The following is an 18,718-nucleotide window of genomic DNA, read 5'->3' as shown; positions in this document are numbered from 1 at the left end:
CCCTTTTTGTAAGTGCCGTGAGAAACACTCTACTAATTGTTTTATTCCGTTCCCTTTCATGATTAATTTATGGTATGGTATGGTTTTGTTTTCTGCTTTTGCTCGTGTTTAGAGTTCCGGAATTAAAAAAATGTTTAATCTGTTTTTCTACATATGAGCTTTTACATTTGTGTGTGTGGGTGCAGTGACGTACACTTCGCAGGTGCAAAAGAGCACTGCCAAGGAATCAGTACAAACCTATGTTGGACCACAGAATAATAGTTGGGCAAGGAATTTTCCAATCTCTACCTATAGTGCATACCCTAGTTAAAAATCGTATGCGCTCCACGGTGTGTGTGTGTGTGTGTGTGTGTGTGTATTAGCACTTTTTAACCAATATTTTATAATAAAAATACGGTTATTGTTCTGCTATTTACTTTTATATTTTACTGAGTGATACAAAAAAACACTAACCATAGGATGTCTGTTCGGAAGTACTCGTAGCTGGTTGTCTTTTCTATTTTAAACTGAAACAAAAAAATAATTTTTTTCTTATAAAGGAGTGTACTTTTTTATATAGTATCAGGTATTTACTTAAAAGAAGGTTTCAACCCTATTATTTAATGTAAGTAACAAAAAAAAATCATTTTCATAATCCTATATGTACTCGTATATTATGTATAATGTATATACGACCTATATAGGTACACTTACTTTACTAGAGTTCCTAGGTAAGTTAGTGGCAGTTGACAGTTACTCAGCATTACCTAGAGCTTAAGTTGCGAAGGCGAAATAAAGGGAGACAAGTGATTTTGGAATGATGCCAAGATGGGGCCCGTCGAGCCCCACTCCATTTGCGCTTTACATAACTTCGTATTCAAGGGATCATTAATCTCCCTAGTTCCACGCCAACCCAAGTTTAATTTTAATAAACGGCTTCACCCAAACTGAGGTATTAATTTACTCACTCTAATAAAATCAAGATTCAAGGTTCACTTAGTTTTCGTTTACAAAAATGGTGCACGATTGAATTAAGTGATCCCAGAACAGTGACTTCGACAACTGCGAACGTATCGATCTAAAGATTAAATTATGCTATAATTTATTTAACTTTGTTTATTTAAAGGAGCTTATATATTACAATGTAATTTGACCGCAATTTCTTGATTTGTTGTCTCTAAGCCCAAAATACCTTTTAGTTCCAGAAAATGATTAGGATCTATAATGTTATGAATTTGTTTACAGAACCTAATATATTACTTATTGGCGGGTTATTATTCTATTATTATAATTTTAGTAATCATGCCATCTGGGAAATCTCGATTTTTCTACTTTTATTTCAGTAGGTCTAGTAGGTAGTCTTATACGTGACGTTAAAATTTATTTTTACGATCTAAAACATTTCTCATATGTATAAATTGTTTTGGCGAAATGTGTTTTTTACACCCATTTGATCTCCGAAGAATGTTTGCGTTGGGTTATGTTATTTCGGCATACGTGTGCGTCAGATTGTTTTGGAAAACTCATGTTGAAGTATTAAAATGAATATTTTTTGGTAGTCTGGCAACAAAAGGAATTTCATTTTGTATTTAAAATTTACATAAACAAAATTTGTACAAAATTTTTCAATTTTAAAAATTTTATTTATAATGTTGTATCTATTTTTTACATCCTAACTAATATTATTAACGCGAATAAGACTTGTTGTTATTAATATTTTTTCCGGCCTTAATAAAATAATACACGAACGAAATCATTATCAAATATTGGTCATCAGAGAGGTACAGGAAAATATATAGAGCAAGCATCTATCACCCAAACAAAATTTCCGAGACATTGTTTGAAAAAATGTACAATGCGTGCGATGCGATTTTAGTATATTCGACAATACGTTTTGGGCATTCGTTTTGATTATATTTATATTATTTTCGTTAATAGAATTACTATCCACTTCTGTATCGTGATAATCACCAATACAGTGTCAGTGTTTCTGGACACCTATAATAATTTGTGCAATAATGAGTACATTCAAGACAAGTGAGTATTATGATGAGTAGGCAGTAAGCCTGTTTTTGTATTGTAATTTATACTTGTGGCTATAGAACATATTTAATCAGCCGATGGACAACCACAGCTGAATCTCTTATAAGGACTTCTAGTTCACGGTTTCGATCACCTTTTGTTGTTTTGTGAAGGGAATTTTAAAAAGTTAGCTACGCTCCATTGAACTCCGTTCGGTAGAATCGGAGATACGGCTCGAAGTCGGATCTGGGATAATGAAGTCGCGGGCATAATCAATTTTATATTGTCGAGATAAAGTTTTACTTCATATTCCCGTAGTCCGTACCGTAGTCGAAGTTACTAAATACAGTGTAAACTCCATATTATATCGTCACACGATTTAACGTCTAACTCGTTATAGCGTCGAAATCACGTGGGTTTTAGCTTGCTTTCCATACAATGATACAATCTGTACAGCGTTACACCCACTCTCTATAACAACAACAATTAAGTAATAAGAAGTATCTTTTGTTGTTAGTTGTTGCCACAAGCTAAGACGGAGAATTTCACTGAAGAACTTACTATAAATTCTTCCAAAGCATCAGAAGTCTGGCATGGAAAATTCAACCGACGTCATAATATCAATGGTAAAATAAGTGGAAGGCGCGAAGTGTTGATGCAAATGTTACTGTTAATGTTACTTAATGTTTTTCTTCTTTCCATATAACGACCACTCTCTATAACTCCATAAAATGTAAGTGTCCCTTTAGTGTCGTTATATAGAGTTTACACTGTATTTACTTGTACTGAGATGAAGTTGCGAGTTAGTATCCTGCCGGTTCTACTACTTTTTAGATATTATTCTAAGAATGTCTATTTATGGTAATAGATAGAGTGTATACTGTTAGGCAGAGCTCTGAAGCGCTAGCCTCCAAAGTATGTTGATACCGAATACCGCACGTTCACAATAATAGGGTACAAGAATTTTCATCCACATATCCCAGGTGTCAGATAGTCATTAAATGAATCATAACTCAACCACAAGTGCTATCGTCGTATTTCTTCACGTTATGGAATATAATACAAGAAATTTACAGCGGCCAGCCTTTTGGGAATGAGCACTAAATGTACGAATTCATCCTTCGTCAGCGAGCACTGGCCGTATTTTATGGTCGGGTCGAAATTGCCGTGTTACACCTGTGTGCGTAGATTTAGTATGCTTTGCTATATTAGCTATATCTAGGATATAAAAATTAATGCTTTTTGGTTTCTGTTCGTGCGTTGCAATGCGTTCCAACTTTGTTGAAACGACTGAATTAAGGCTTTGGGACTCAGAGGAATTTATTGTCGACCTAGGATTCTACTAGAAATCTTTAAAATAAATAGCCACAAATTACATGTTGTTCTTTAGAAACCTAGATTCATGCATATAATCTTAAGAACATCCAAAGCTGTATTCTAGGAAAACAAGCGATTCGATCGCAAAAATATTTATGAGAAGGATACAAATTAGAACAGATTTACATAATTATAAACATTGACATTTATAATATTCAAATTGGTTATAGGAATATTTTGATAACAGATTAAATTATATTCGCAGTGATATTACGAAAAGGATGCTTAAGTAAGAAAAAATAGATTACCGAATGAAAACAAACAGTAATTCAAAACAAACAAAGCTCGAATTGAGAGTTATTTAAGATAAATATTTCTTGTTTATTAGTTAGTTAATTAGAATGTTAGTCGTGATAGCCCAGTGTATATGACCTACGCCTTCGATTCCGGAGGGTATGGGTTCGATTCCGGCCCGAGGCATGCACCTCCAACTTTTCAGTTAAGTGCATTTTATGAAATTAAATATGTATCTCAAAGAGTGAAGGAAAAACATCGTGAGGAAACCTGCATACCAGAGAATTTTCTTGATTCTCTGCGTCTGTTAAGTCGGCTAATCCGCATTGGGCCAGCGTGGTGGACTATTGGCCTAACCTAACTCTTCTCATTCTGAGAGGAGACTCGTGCTCAGCAGTGAGCCGAGGATTATTTATGCAACGTACTACAACGACACCCTAATTAGCGAATATCTAAATTACTAATTGAGACAGCAACTAAATTCGTTTTTAATGTAATTTATCTGACAGTATCAAGCAAATCAGCAACAGCGTATGCCATGAAGTGCGTGATTTAGTGCTCCCAAGGGAAATAGGCTTTTGGTTCTGATGCGGGTAATGCCTTAATTCCGTTTATCTCGCTTTCGGCTCGAGCCCTGCGGTTATCCATACAGCGTTACGCGCTCGATCCTCAGTTAAGAATTATCTCGAAAAAGATATGTTGCCGCGATGAAATAAAAAAGCGCATTTTATACATTATGTTTTCTTTTCATTTACGCGATATATATAGGAAAATCTTGAACATTGTTGTACCTACTGTTCTTATAATAACGTGTTGTAGGTATATATTTTGTTTAGTAACGCCGTTGTTACGAACTCTTTCACATACGTTTTTCCAAAGTTGTTCTTATTTTGTCTAAGAAGTATTACTATCTAATATCATTTTCCCGCATGTGTAAAATAATCTTGACTTTTATAAACAACTAGCTGACGCCGCGCGGTTTTACCTGCGTGGTTCCCGTTCCCGCAGGAATATGGGGATAGTCCTATAGCCTTCCTCGATAAATGGGCTATCTAACACTGAAAGAATTTTTCAAATCAGACCAATAATTCCTGAGATTAGCGCGTTCAACCAAACAGTGAAACAGTTAGTGAACACCCGCAACTTCGTTCGCGTGAAATTGTATTCACAAATCATGTTTTTTTTCCGAAATATCAATAGCTTATATTCCAATTCTGAATTTATTATCGTGATTATTTACTGTTGAAATATTCTGAACTAATAGGTTGTTTTATGCCGCGTAGCATGACAAAATATGACAGGACTATTATGCGGTCAAAATTGGTATGGCATATTCTAAGAATAATCTCTTTTCGTGGCGTAGTGGTATGTGCGGTGGATTTAAAAAATGTCCTGGGTTCGATCCCCGGCTGGGCCGATTGAGATTTTCTTAATTCGTCCAGGTCTGGTGGTGGCAGGCTTCGGCTGTGGTAGTTACCACCCTACCGGCAAAGACGTACCGCCAAGCGATTTAGCGTTCCGGTGCGGTGATGATGTCGTGTAGAAACCGAAAGGAGTGTGGATTGCATCATCACTTAGCTTAGGTGAGATCGTAGTCAAGGGCTAACTTGTAAAGAATAAAAAAAATATCACTATAGTTTAAATTCTAAAATAATATCAATGCATATTTAAATTCTAAAATAACTATAATATGCATTGTCATTCTTAATATCGATACTAAGCTTGCAGCTATTGGTGGTGCTATCAACTTAAAATACAAGTCGCGATTTTTCAGTAAAAATTGGCTTAAGCTCTGTAAACTTGAGATTATGAAAATACATGCAAATCCCTATCGTACCACTCAAACCAGCTACAGCGGGATTATGACTGCATAAAAAGTTAGTAGACATTAGTACGAGTAACTTATGGAGGAGTTCAAATGATCATTAGAAGAGTACCTAGATACCGACTTAGTTATGTGGTTAAGAAGGTACCTACTTAGGAGTAGTTATGTGGTTACGAAGTATAACTCCTTTGTAGATGGAGTTTGGAGGTGTGACGTCACTATGTCTGGAATTAATCTCTCACTAAGAGTTAAGACTCTAGAATGTTTTGTGACTGTTACATTTGCCATGTGGTTACGTTTAGCTTCTTGGAAAAACGGATATAATGGTTACTTTGTGAAGTGAATTACTTAGAGTTTGTGGAAGGGAATTAAGGGTATTTTTATTTGAAATTAACTCAGGTTCATATGTAATTTGTTTATAAAACAATTGCCCTTTTAATGTTTACATAAGTATACTAATGTAAACAGAAAATTGCAAATTGTAATTGTTGTTTCGCTTTACTTTAGTGCGCTCTTTCTCTGCAAGTCCTGTCATCAGGGGTTGCCTGTAAAAGATTGCTTAGCAATAAGGCTGCCTTTGCATGATTTTTTTTTAGTTTTAAATAATCTTTGTTAATTTTTAATTTGTTTTATATTGTGTGCTAGTATTTCTTCTTCTTCTTCTTCTTTAATGACGGGTTTGAGTCTTGAGTATTTAGTTTTTTCTTCTAAGTTTATAGCAGCAGCCCAGAATAATATATTTGTGGTATCACACCGTTGTGCTTAGGAGAGCACATTAAACCATTGATCCCGGTCATTATTATTACCATCTAAAAGTGATCGTTACATAGTCAAGTCATTATTACTCCACGACCGCCAAGTCATATTGGAGCAGTGTTGTGGGTCTAAGCTTTAATTTTTCTTTTCTATACACATACATTTTATATAACTCATTCAATTGATGATGATGATGATGATGATTATGGTTTTTTTCATATGCCAAGATTAAACTTTTCTGTGAACTGCGGTTATTCAGTTTGCTACTTGTAATTTTATTTAGTGTACAACTATCTAGATCAGGCTTATAACAAGGGAGAGATATTATCTTAATGGAAATACAACTCAAGACCTTTTAGCTGCAGCTGAGTTAAAAGAATTTTCTTGATGAAAAACAAACGACGAAAGGCTTTCAAGGGGAAAACTAGAAACACCCACCTATTTTATTTAACCATCTAAAACATCTAAAAATTTGTTTAATATTACATTTGGTAATATAACGCCGAAGTAGACTTGAATAGATAGAAGACATTAGACAATATTTTAAATTGCTCAATTAATAACATCTACACACCATATGTATAAAGTCATCTCTGGAACACAGATAAATAATGTATTACGATTTATAATGTTACTAATGTTGTAAAGTTGTCAGTGATAGCCCAGTGGATACCTGTGCCTCCAATTCCGGAGGGCGTAGGTTCGAATTTGGTCTGGGGCATGCACCTCCAACTTTTCAGTTATGTGAATTTTAAGAAATTAAATATTACGTGTCTTTAACGAAAAAAACCTCGTGAGGAAACCATCTACGTGTGCGAAGTCTGCCTATCCACAATGAGCCAGTGAGCCGAATATGGGTTGATAATGATGTAGAATGATGATGATTTTACTAATAGACTACTATATAGACTAATGATTACACTAACATCATTGCATTAAAAACCAGCGAGACTATTGCTCTACCTACGTAGCAACGTATAGGTATACATACCGAATGATAGAGATGGAAAATGATAGTTGTATGTATATCCATATAATAATAAACTAATACGCTGTAAAATATTTTATAAACAATGATAAGGGAATAATACATGCAAGAGTTCTTGCTTATAAAGGTTATCTGTAGCAGAAAATTGCTTTTCATCTCTAAGGAAATATAATGCCTCCTTGCAAAATTATTTCTCTCGTCATTCCATAGTTTTCTTAATGTTTAATATACACTGTAATATCTAGATACGATGGTTTACATTTATTTTACAATTATGGTTTATTTCAGTAATATTAGTAGTAATTAGTTTTGTTTATTTATCAAGGTTTCATCAATCGTTAAAAGGTAACCGTTTAAAAATAAATGATATTATGAGTCAATCTAGAAGGTTTACGCGTGTACAAGAGATTAATAACAACGGGCCGTCGAACCTGTTTTACGAAGAAAACTGTCACGAAACGTTTTAAATATCATGCCCCAATTCACATTCAAGAGTTACTCATAATAAGAGCAAGTACATTTAAAAAAAAATGGTTTTGTCATAAAATTCATCCGATCAAAATCTTTTTGTTAAATTAAAAAAAAAACAAATTCTAATTTACATAATTCATAATTATAGATTTAGAGTCTGTAGTAGCCAGACCTTTGTGATTTTATAAGAGTCTGTCCCTCCATCCCATGCTCCTACCACACTTAGTACTAGTCCTACAGAGCTGACGAACTTTTAGCCTTTATGAAATGCCAAAAGTCTGGTCATTTTAGTCCACAGGCTCTTAACCCATAACCATGTTATGCTATTCCGGAAGAGTTTAGCGTATGGTCCAACATTTCTTGACTAATCACCGATAGGAAAGTAGAAGAAGAAAAATATTTTTATTTGGTCAGTTAAAATTTAAAACTAAGCTTTTTATTATACTAGCGGACGCTTGCGACTTCGTCCGCCCTTAGACCTCTTTAATCCAACCCTTACAGTAGTATCGCTGTAAAAATGGAGTATGTTCTCCCGTTTTCCCAACATTTCCCTTCACTGCTCTGCTCCTATTGATCGTAGCGTGATGAAAAGTATATTAAAACCTGCCCAGAAGTATGAAGAATAATTGTACCAAGTTTCATTAAAATCCGTCGAGTAGTTTTTATTTCTATAAAGAACAATCAGATTGACAGACAGACAGACAAAAATTTTACTGATTGCATATTTGGCATCAGTATCGATCACTAATCACTCCCTGACAGTTATTTTGGAAATATATTAAATGTACAGAATTGACCTCTCTACAGATTTATTATAAGTATTGATAGATAAGAAAAAGAAAAGCGCACTGGCCAAATAAAGGTCTCCCACTCAGCATAAAGGTGCAAGCTGCAGCGCTGCTTTTCATACGAAGCCAGAAGTAAAGAAATCATTTTCCCAAAGTTGGTGGCACATGGCGTGCATAATTATAATTTTGCTTGCTTGTATTTTGCACCAATTTTACCGCTTCCGTCATCGTACATAATTATTGAGCGTAAAGTAAACAACAACCGGTCGCCGTAACTCTCTTGCAATTATTAATTTTTCACGTACATTATATGCGTGAAAGTAGGAAACCTCGAAATATTAAACTTGACTGACGTTGCATGATATTTAACGGATATTAAAACAAGTTTTAATATATCTTACATATCGTACTTAAGTGTTTGCCAAGACATGTAAGTTCAAACCGACGGTTGGGTGCACTTTTTTATCTCCGTCATTAGGTAGTCTCCAAGTGATCGTATCTTAGAGGAATTGTATTATCACCGAAGAAACAGAAATTATTATAATAAAGGTATGGATTATGTAAGAATAGACAACGTAATTAGGACTACAAGGTCTTATACCTAATTTTTATTTTTAGTAGGTGTCTTGCTATATTGGTGTTGATACTGCAAATCATCATTAGCAACCCATTTTCGGCTCACTGCTACGGAAGAGTCTCCTCTCAGAATGAAAGGGGTTAGGCCACTAGTCTACCACGCGGGCCCAATGCGGATTGGCAGACTTCACACACGTAGAGAATTGAGAATTGAATTCTCAGGTAAGCAGGTTTTCTCACGATGTTTTACCTTCACCGTTTGAGACACGTGATATTTAATTTCTTAAAATGCACACAACTGAAAAGATGGACGTGGGCGTACTGGATTCGAACCTACGCCCTCCAAATCGAAGGCAGAGGTCATATGCACTGGGCTATCACGGCTCTACGATACTTGAAATGAAATCTATGAAATCTAAGGAAATCTATTATAATAAAAAATAACTGTTATAATTTAAAAATGACAACTGGATGTTGTTTTATCACAATTATTTTATTACTATTTATCTCGTTGAGAGATCAGAATGATATAAGTGAAAAAAGTCTTAAAAATTATTAAAGAAAAATATTTGATTAGGTCTAAAAAATAATACCTATCTAGATTATTTTTAACGTGACAGTGAAATTAACTTACGCCTGACTTTAAAAAATGGCCACAATTTTTGACGAAGGCGCCAGCGTGTCGGCACAAAGGTCACGTTTACTTAGGAAAGTGTACAATAAATTATTGCCATAATCAAAAATAATGAATTTTGATAACTAAGCTCATTTCTCCGTACAAAGGTCAATATTGGAATAACGTCGGAGGGAGATGTTTTAACAAATTGAGTATTTAAATCTGTTAGCGTGTGTGAGGTTAGGGGAACGTGTGACACGCAAGCCTCATGACAGTTCTCTACATTATTCATATACGAGTACATTGTTGTTTGTATATTTAGGTACGTAATATGTATGTATGGTTTTACCACAGAATAAAGAATGATCCAGAATGAGTCTTAAAGTAAAGCCGGTAAAACTCATAAAAAATCAAGTGTCACGCGTCATCTTGACATCCGCATATACAATTTTTTTTCATAATTGTATTTTAAAACTTAATACTAACAACAATTACGTAAATTAATAAGTAGACTAATAATAATCAATAAAAACCTATAAAAAAATATTCCCACCTGTATTTTATTTTATTTTTATTAGATTATTTTGGATATTTCTTTCAAAATCAATTAAAAAGCTTCTAAGTTTTGTAAATTATAAACCTGGTTATTGTTTCAAACTTAGTAGTTTTGTTATAAACAGTATATATTGTTTCCTATTTGTTTGAGTATTCACAACTGTAGCATTGAATTTAAAGTTCAGAGAATTTATAAAGCCGAAATTTAGGTTACACGCGAAATATATTTTGGTCAATCAATACTGCCTAACATCAGTATAGTGTGTATGTACGAGAATTAATTATGGGGTAAATGTACAAAGTGAAAGGGGAGCTCAGCACGGAGAGCCCCATGAGTCACTGCGGCGTCCAGACGGCGCCGGCTCGCGACCACGCACTGTCTTAGCTTAGCCTACTACTTCATTAGTCTATTTGTTGTATAGAAGGATAACTAAATGATATGTTAACGCACAGCCTTTCTAGCACATTGATACTCATACACACACACAACTTAGTTCCTTTTACACAGAGAGTCAGCATGACAACTAATGCGAGCTACAGACCTGCAGTTTTAACTGTGCAGTTTTAATTTTAGGTACAGTTAAACTGTTCAGTTAAATCGTCGGTGTGTAGTGTCCGTCAGTTTTTAATGTACAGTTTCTTTCAATTGTTTTGAATGGAATTTCGATTAGATAAAACTGTACAGTTAACACTGTAGATTTGTAAGCTCGGGTAAGAGAGATTTTTTTTTTAAATTGTTATATCTATTTGACCGTAATTATGCCCGGCCCGAAGATTGTGTGATATGATTTCAACCCCTTCCCTCATATAGGAGCGAACGACGTTGTTGTGATATTTATATTACCTTACCTACCTCGGAAAGTCACTTTGTCAAAGTCTCCGACAATTAAAACTAAGGCTAATTAAAACAGTCAGATAAAGCTTTTGTTCTTTTTTAATTTTTGACCAAGATATATATCACGATCAAAGCGACCATCACATCGCTTGTAGTGATTTATGGAAGTACCTACTCATACCAAAATAGCCAGTAGTACCCACTAAAATCAATGTTAAAGTTTCAGCCAACATTGTAGGTACATAAGCAAGGCTGTAAGGGCGGTGAGTAAATCGTTATTTTGTGCCTACGTAAGTCTTGTTTAGCATGCAAAGGGTTTTACGGCCGGACGCGCCGCGTAAATATCTTATGAAGTTCCCGCTTAGGTAGCCCGATAAACTTTCCAGCGTTGTGCTTTCTTTCATTATCGCAGCTCGTGATACGGGATTATAAATAAATGAATCGATAAATTAATATTGGTTCTAGCTACGTCCCACGGTTTCACTTGTGGTGATTCCGTTCCGCAAATATCGGTATAAATGTAGCTTATGCGTTATTTTATTGACCTGTCTATAACCAGGGACGTAGCTACCGCCGTATCAGCCGTATCTATAATACGGGGCACCCGGACTGCAGGGTCCGGGTTAATTTGTTAAATGTAATCCACAATCTCACTGCATCTGGTGCTTCCCGAAAAACAACATAAAAAACATAAATTTGTTTGAAGAGTTTGACAAACAACACATACTAAAACCAAAATTGTCTGAAGAGTTTCACTTCAGGAATGACAAAGCCAAAAAAAACAATTAATTTTCCTGGGTTTCTGGTATTGGCGTGCACCCTAAACTTGAAAACATCCTACCTACATAGGTTAAGAAATTAATACATAGGTACATACATACATAGGTTAAATATGCTTGCTTAAAATAAATATGAAAGAGATTTCATATTTATTTTAAGCAAGCTAACATGTAACTAATTTTATATATGGGCATATATATGTATAGATACAGGGCATGCTACGCCATTGTCTATAACCTAGATTTAATCTAGATTTGATAATAACAAACATAACAAACATTAATCTATACATTATACACTTTCGTATTTATAATTAAGTGTTAGTATACCAAGATAAAGCTATATTAATTAAGTAATATCGCAAATTGTTTACGTAAGGCGGCACCTGCAGAAAAAACTATCAGTTTTCTCAACCGAATTTTAACCTCGGCGATCAATCCTATGTTTTATCAAGCCATGCATAGATACGCAGGAGACATTTTTTAAAAGCGTTATTTTGTGCACAAACACAGAGCACTCTCTATTCCGTCACCATAGTCCGATGGGTCGGCACACCGTTACAGCCGGAAAGTGATCAGGCGCAAAATCGGCTTTGACGTAGGTACTCTCACTCTCACGGAGGTGCACCAACTCTTGATTAAATAAGTCTTTTAAATTGGAATACTTCGATACTTCCGAAATCCAGTGGCACTAATATGCGACCAATCAGATAATCTCTTGAAGAGACATAGAAAAGAGTCAACAAATTACGGCGCTATCGGAAATATCACAATTTATTTCATTGTGTTGGGAATTGCCGCCATTGGTTGAAATTTCGTCCATTTCTCCGAGATATGTCTTGTTAGCACCTCAGGATACTTTTAAAAAGAAAAACACAATGCCTTTTTTTGTTGACCCGACATAACTTCCTCCATATGCGTTCACGAACTAAATAGTCAATGGAAAATTCTTGGTCTTGGAAAAGTTCATGATTAGCAAATCTTTTGTGAGTGATAAATTAGGACATTTCTCACTGAAATTATCGTACCATAAACACTATTCGAAACACTGTTTGCTAATTAATATGAATTCTAACGATTCACAAGCCAATGATTCGCATAAATCTATTTCTGCGATATGACTACCGTTCCGGCGTTTATCCAGCTGATGTTATTGATTGTCCGCATTCAGATCAGTTTGTGGTTACGCTCAAGGCATTAGGCACTCAACGCGTCTACCTTAAGCCGCATAGAGTCAGACTGATCCGTTGCATTCCAGTTACGCTTTGGAATTGGTCTCGTTTACTATTCAAAGCAGTGCAGGCACTCGCGTTCCTGAAAGCTTGTGTTAGATGTGTCTATAGTATTTTCTCTGTTCACACTATCGTCATAATTACATTATTCGTCTTAAAAGTCCTTCAATGACAAACTTCGAAATGTATCTAGTCATCACGATGATGAATTACCAAACCATTGTTTGAAGCCTCAATAGCTCAAAGGTAATGAGATTGGACTCATCACCGAGAGGTCGTGGTTCGATCCCCGCCCGCTGAACTATTGTTGTATCCACTACTAACTAACTATTTTCCGACTAGTTGGAGGGGAATCTTAACGTGTTAATATGACCAAAATTAGGTCATTAGGTCATATTAACAGGTTAAGAGTCCAATGTACCATATGCAGTACATGGGAAGCTTGTACCCTGTATGTCACATTAGCCTCACGTTACTCTACGGGCTCTCTGATCACAAATTAACAGCGTGATTTGAAACGTTAACGTGTTAAAAATATATGACAAATAAAAGGTGATATGGAGCTTAAAGCCTCCGTGCCTCCAAAGCGCGAAAATTATCAGTTGTTTATTATTATATGAAATATTTATTTAATAGATACGTCAGCCAAGTTATTCGGGTAGTCTATAGGTAAACAAGTTACTTTATTATAGTCAGAACATAATAAAGTTGCAGTATAGCTTTTAATATCGTTATAATTATGACCTCGTTATTAATCGTGTACACACCAAGCTCACGATCTTGCACGGTTTTCACGATGTGGCACATATTGTAAAGGAGCCATCTACGTAAATACGTGACTTCAGTTCTCGCAGGATTCGTAAAATCTGCATAACATGACAAGGGCACAAGTCCATTAAATATTATGCAACATAGTTTCAGCTTCGCGTAGATTGAACTTGGGAAACTAGCGCCATAATCTCGAAGTGTTACGACGACTCGTCTCCACGATAATATAAATAAATGTTCCAATAAAGAGAATAAGGGCGATGTGAGACGTACTCCTAGCGGTAGACGCGTTCACGATCTTTTTATAGATGAGGCGCCGCAACACAGGCCGACCAGACGCTCGGACATCGACGCGGCTGGCTGCTAACGCTAACCACGCAGTTTAAAAATAATACTTTATTAAGAAACCAGAGGATGATCGCGATTTCTTTTACGCGACCACATCATAATTTTATAAAATTTTTCATTATACTTCCGTTTCCAAATAAAGTCATAAACAAAGGTATTATCTTGCTTCAAGCTCGAACATCCTGTTGAAATTGTATGAGAATCAGCTAAGCAGCTTTGACAACGAACTTCAAGGGATGATGACAGTTTTTTAAATTGTATATAAATTAAGAGTACGCTAATAGTAAAGCAATTTTGTAAAAGTAACAAGGTATCTGCGATCATTACTTTCGGAGCTACAGGGATTTAAAGGGCCAGATTTGCGGCGCTGCCGCGGATCCCTGAAAAACGCCCCATACATAATAAAAATTTTAATAAAAAAAATACAACCGACTTCAAAACCTAAAAACGTACCCGCTAAACTAAAAAGCGAAAAATAACATCATAATATGTTCTACCTGCTGATCAGTATGAAGGCGGTGCTAAGCCGGTGATGTATTAATTCAAGCCATGTGAGAATATCTTATAGATTTAGATTTTGCAGACAGTGTTGTTTCATGTGGTCCTGTCAGAAATGGCTTTAATTAAGACAACACCGGCTAAGCATCGCCTTCATACTGATCAGCAGGTAGAACATATTATGATGTTATTTTTCGCTTTTTAGTTTAGCGGGTACGTTTTTAGGTTTTGAAGTCGGTTGTATTTTTTTTATTAAAATTTTTATTATTTTTCCATTTTTAGTGTAAAATTTCATCTCAAACGAATACATCAGACCCCTAATGACAGTCACAACCCATCTTGGTACAAAATTCTCTGCAATACAAATTAATCAAGCCCAAGCACAAGGTAGCTACCGTAAACCGTTAAGGAGTTCCCTTAATTGACCTTGGTCTTCATCATCAGACCCCTAATAACAGACACAACTCATATAGGTAGAAAGTTCTCAGTAATACGAATTAATCAATTCCAAACACAAGGTAGTTACTGTAAACTGTTAAGGAGTTCCCTTAATTGTCCTTGGTCTTCATCACCAAACCCCTAAATGACAGTCACAACCTATCTATGTAGAAAGTTCTCATTAATACAAATTAATCAAGCCCAAACACAAGGTAACTGCTGTGAATCGCCGAGGAGTTCCCTCGTCTGTTTTATGGCTCCATCATCAAATCGACTTTAAACCTTCATGAAATTATAGTGCTTAAAAGTACTAAATGGAAAAGTATACGAACACACTAGACACCCATAAAATTTTTGAAAGTTCCCCTCAATTTCTCCAGGATTCCACCATCAGATCTTGACATGATGGCAATGGGACCAAATGGGGGCTATACCGTTTCAAACAAAAAAAGAATTTTTGAAATCGGTCCAGGCGTCTTTGAGTAATCGGTGTACATACATAAAAAAAAAAAAATACCGCCCGAATTGAGAACCTCCTCCTTTTTGAAGTCGGTAAAAATGGTACGAACTTATGATGTCGTAGGCAATTAATGATCGTTAGATTTGTATGGGCGTTTAAACAAAATTAGCGGACTAAGGCCTAACCTTTGTCATTCTGAGAGGAGAGTCGTGCTCAACAGTGAGCCGAGTATGTTAATGATGATGAAGATGAATAAATACTCCTTTTAAAAGAATATTAGCCATAACTTTTTTTAAATAATTATAACCAATACTCCTATTCCTCTTCAATTCGCTGAAAAAGGCTGTGTTAGGAGTGGGCACGCCAATAGTCTAGCTAGTCTAGTCTAGATCGAACCCATACAAGCTTTCGGTTTGAGTTCGACCCTTTTACCTTCGAACTATCGAGGCTTTAAATACTGTTTCCGACTCTAAATTAATTAGTCATTATCTTTCTTATATCTCAGTAAGCGTATTTTTTCGTACCTTCTGTAATGTTATATTGCAAAATATAATACTCGTCGGATAATATTTTTCCACTAACAAAATGAAAGATTTTATCAGCTGGATCTGCGCTGGTAAATTTTGTTTATAAGATAAAGAATGCACGAGATGAAAAACGAATAAGTATACTCACATGATCTCATTCTGAACATTTTCATATAAATATTGTTGTCGAGTACATTGAACTTTTGAAAGGGAACTTTCTCTTCGTTATTATGGTTCGATCATGAAATCTACCGTGACTCTCGTTACCTCGTAGGCTTAATGGTACCTTCATTAGACTTGCGAGGTATGGTATGGTATATATACTTTATAGGATGCAATACGTACCTTTACAAAAAATAAGTTTGGTTAAATATTATAATTTTGTCAATTGATTTGTTTTTATATTGACGGGTTGATAATAAATACCACAACAGGTCAGTTTTCAAAAGCATGATTGATTAACAACGTTCGGAACCCTCGTCACGCGAGTTCAACTCGCGCTTGTCCGGTTTTTTTCTAAATAAAACATTATTGTATTTTATTTAATTATCTTTACAAAAAAATCATGATTTTATTTTAAATATTCTACCATTTAAGTTACAAATACAGTAAAGTTCAAAATCAAGTGGTTTTTATATGGAGCCGAGCAAATTGTTGCGTTAGCAGAAACGTAAATTTAAATTAAAACCAAGTTCGAAAACTTTTGTTCATAAAAAGTGGATTACACGAGTACGAGTAGTTAGGAGTTCAAAATTTAAAATTATGACACCAGTTCTCTTTTACTATCTTTTTAGTTATTTTTTGTGAGGTTTCTGTAGTTAAAATATAGTAACTACTATTTATACTGTGAAAAAGTAAAATTTACCCGAATACAATTAACAAAAAATGTCCTTTACATTATACAAATATATTTACTATATACGAGTATTCAAATTGATAGATAGATATTCTATGATAATAAAAAGCAGCCTAAAATTATTTGTAACGTGGTATTTTATGGAAATTAGTGTGCAAAGGTCATCCTATTTGTTGATACTAAATTATTAAAATTAACCTTGTATTTAATAAAAAGCCTGGATTACATATCAAACACATAACATATTATATAACAGAGTCTTAAATCTTTAGATATTTTCTCACGTTATAAATTTATGAAAGAAGTAGTTTTAGTCCAAAAATTTGATGATCGTAGTAATCTTACTGCGGCATCTCGTACTATAGGTATAAAAGTGTTTAAATACAATTTTGATCATACAACTTGGTTTGTGCACTGCCGTGCGGTTAGGATACACAAAACAAATATACGAGTCGCCCACATACGTCTGTTCCAGTGTGACTTGTTTCACGCATATTATTATGTGATTGCTTTATAGTATCCTATAAATCTTTGCTTTGGTTTTGGTATATACTATCATAGTACTAGTATATTAAGATAACTGCCTCATATCCTGACGATGACATAACGAACGACAATGCTTCACAGCCAACACAAACACAAGCTACACAGCGTCTTCGCCGGCGTAGACGAGGTCCCCGATATCTGACGTCACCCAGACGTGGGCTTTTTAAGTCACGATCTCTGGGGCGCCCGGATTGATACACTCAGGTTAAAACACCCTTCCCGAACGGCCCTCTAAGCTAAGGTTCGAGTCTCAGAGGAGACGCCCTTAGAGAGTCGTTAAGCCCATCTACTCTGCTTCTGCCGTCGGGCCCCATCAGGCGATGATTCTGCGCTCGCCTCAATACGGCACTTGCACAATCAGGAAAAAAAAATACTTATTGGTTCAGTGGTTAGCTAGTTCAGCTACGGAAAATGAAGCCTAGTGTTCGAATCCCGGGTCAGGTCAACAAAAAAAATACGTTATTGGGATTTTTCTTAGAAGAAAAATCTTAATTTCAGCATACACTTGTAAATCTGCGTATTTAGTACACCCCCGTGCCTCAGTGAACACGTAAAGCCGTCGGTCCTGCGATCTTTCACCTGTCATGTAGATCACGAGCATATTTATATTATACTACGAGTATATATTTATATTATACTACGAGTATATATATAATAGTAAAACATTGATTTTGTTGTATATCTGTCTTTAACGACCCTTTATCTCGGGAATGCCTGGAGGTACTTAAAAGGTCTATAGGTTGTTAATAAAAAATATATCTAATATTCTGAAAGGCAATTTATTATGGGCTATATTATTAACTTATTATTCAATAATCTACCGTTTCTTTACGCAGTATACATATAGGGTGACAGTAACAATACCTATTTTGTGAAACTACTTAGTTCATTGTTTTATAGCCTAGGTATTATACGGCCTTGGCTGCGTGGTGTGAAATAATTTATTGTGTTCTGGCATCTGAAACACATGTGTAAGTAACAGTATATTTAGTTCTACGTGAACAATATCACCCACGAACACGAATTACTTTATAGAAACTAGCATAACCCCGCGGTTTCACCCGCGTAATACCCATTCCCGTCAAAATACGTTGATAAAATAAAGCCTATGTTACTCTTTAATAATGTAGCTTTACATTTTCAGAAGAATTTCAAATTGGCCCAGTAGTTTCAGAACCTATTCAAAGCAAATCAACAATCAAATCTCTTCCTTTATGATAAGAATATACATATGAAAACTATCT

At 35.2% G+C, this 18,718-nt stretch overlaps 1 long non-coding RNA gene across 1 annotated transcript in view; it reads right to left on the bottom strand.

The window, feature by feature from the left end:
• Nucleotides 1-452: 452 nt before the first annotated feature.
• LOC128199190 (uncharacterized) overlaps nt 453-18,718 on the bottom strand; it is a 106,923-nt gene continuing 88,657 nt past the window's right edge. The window contains exon 3 of the long non-coding RNA XR_008251861.1: nt 453-506. This is a non-coding gene — a long non-coding RNA (uncharacterized LOC128199190). The remainder of the gene's footprint in view (nt 507-18,718) is intronic.

Source organism: Bicyclus anynana, chromosome 1 (assembly GCF_947172395.1).
Source record: "Bicyclus anynana chromosome 1, ilBicAnyn1.1, whole genome shotgun sequence".
In the NCBI taxonomy this organism is placed as follows: domain Eukaryota; kingdom Metazoa; phylum Arthropoda; class Insecta; order Lepidoptera; family Nymphalidae; genus Bicyclus; species Bicyclus anynana.
This window is presented reverse-complemented; position numbering and strand designations above follow the sequence as displayed.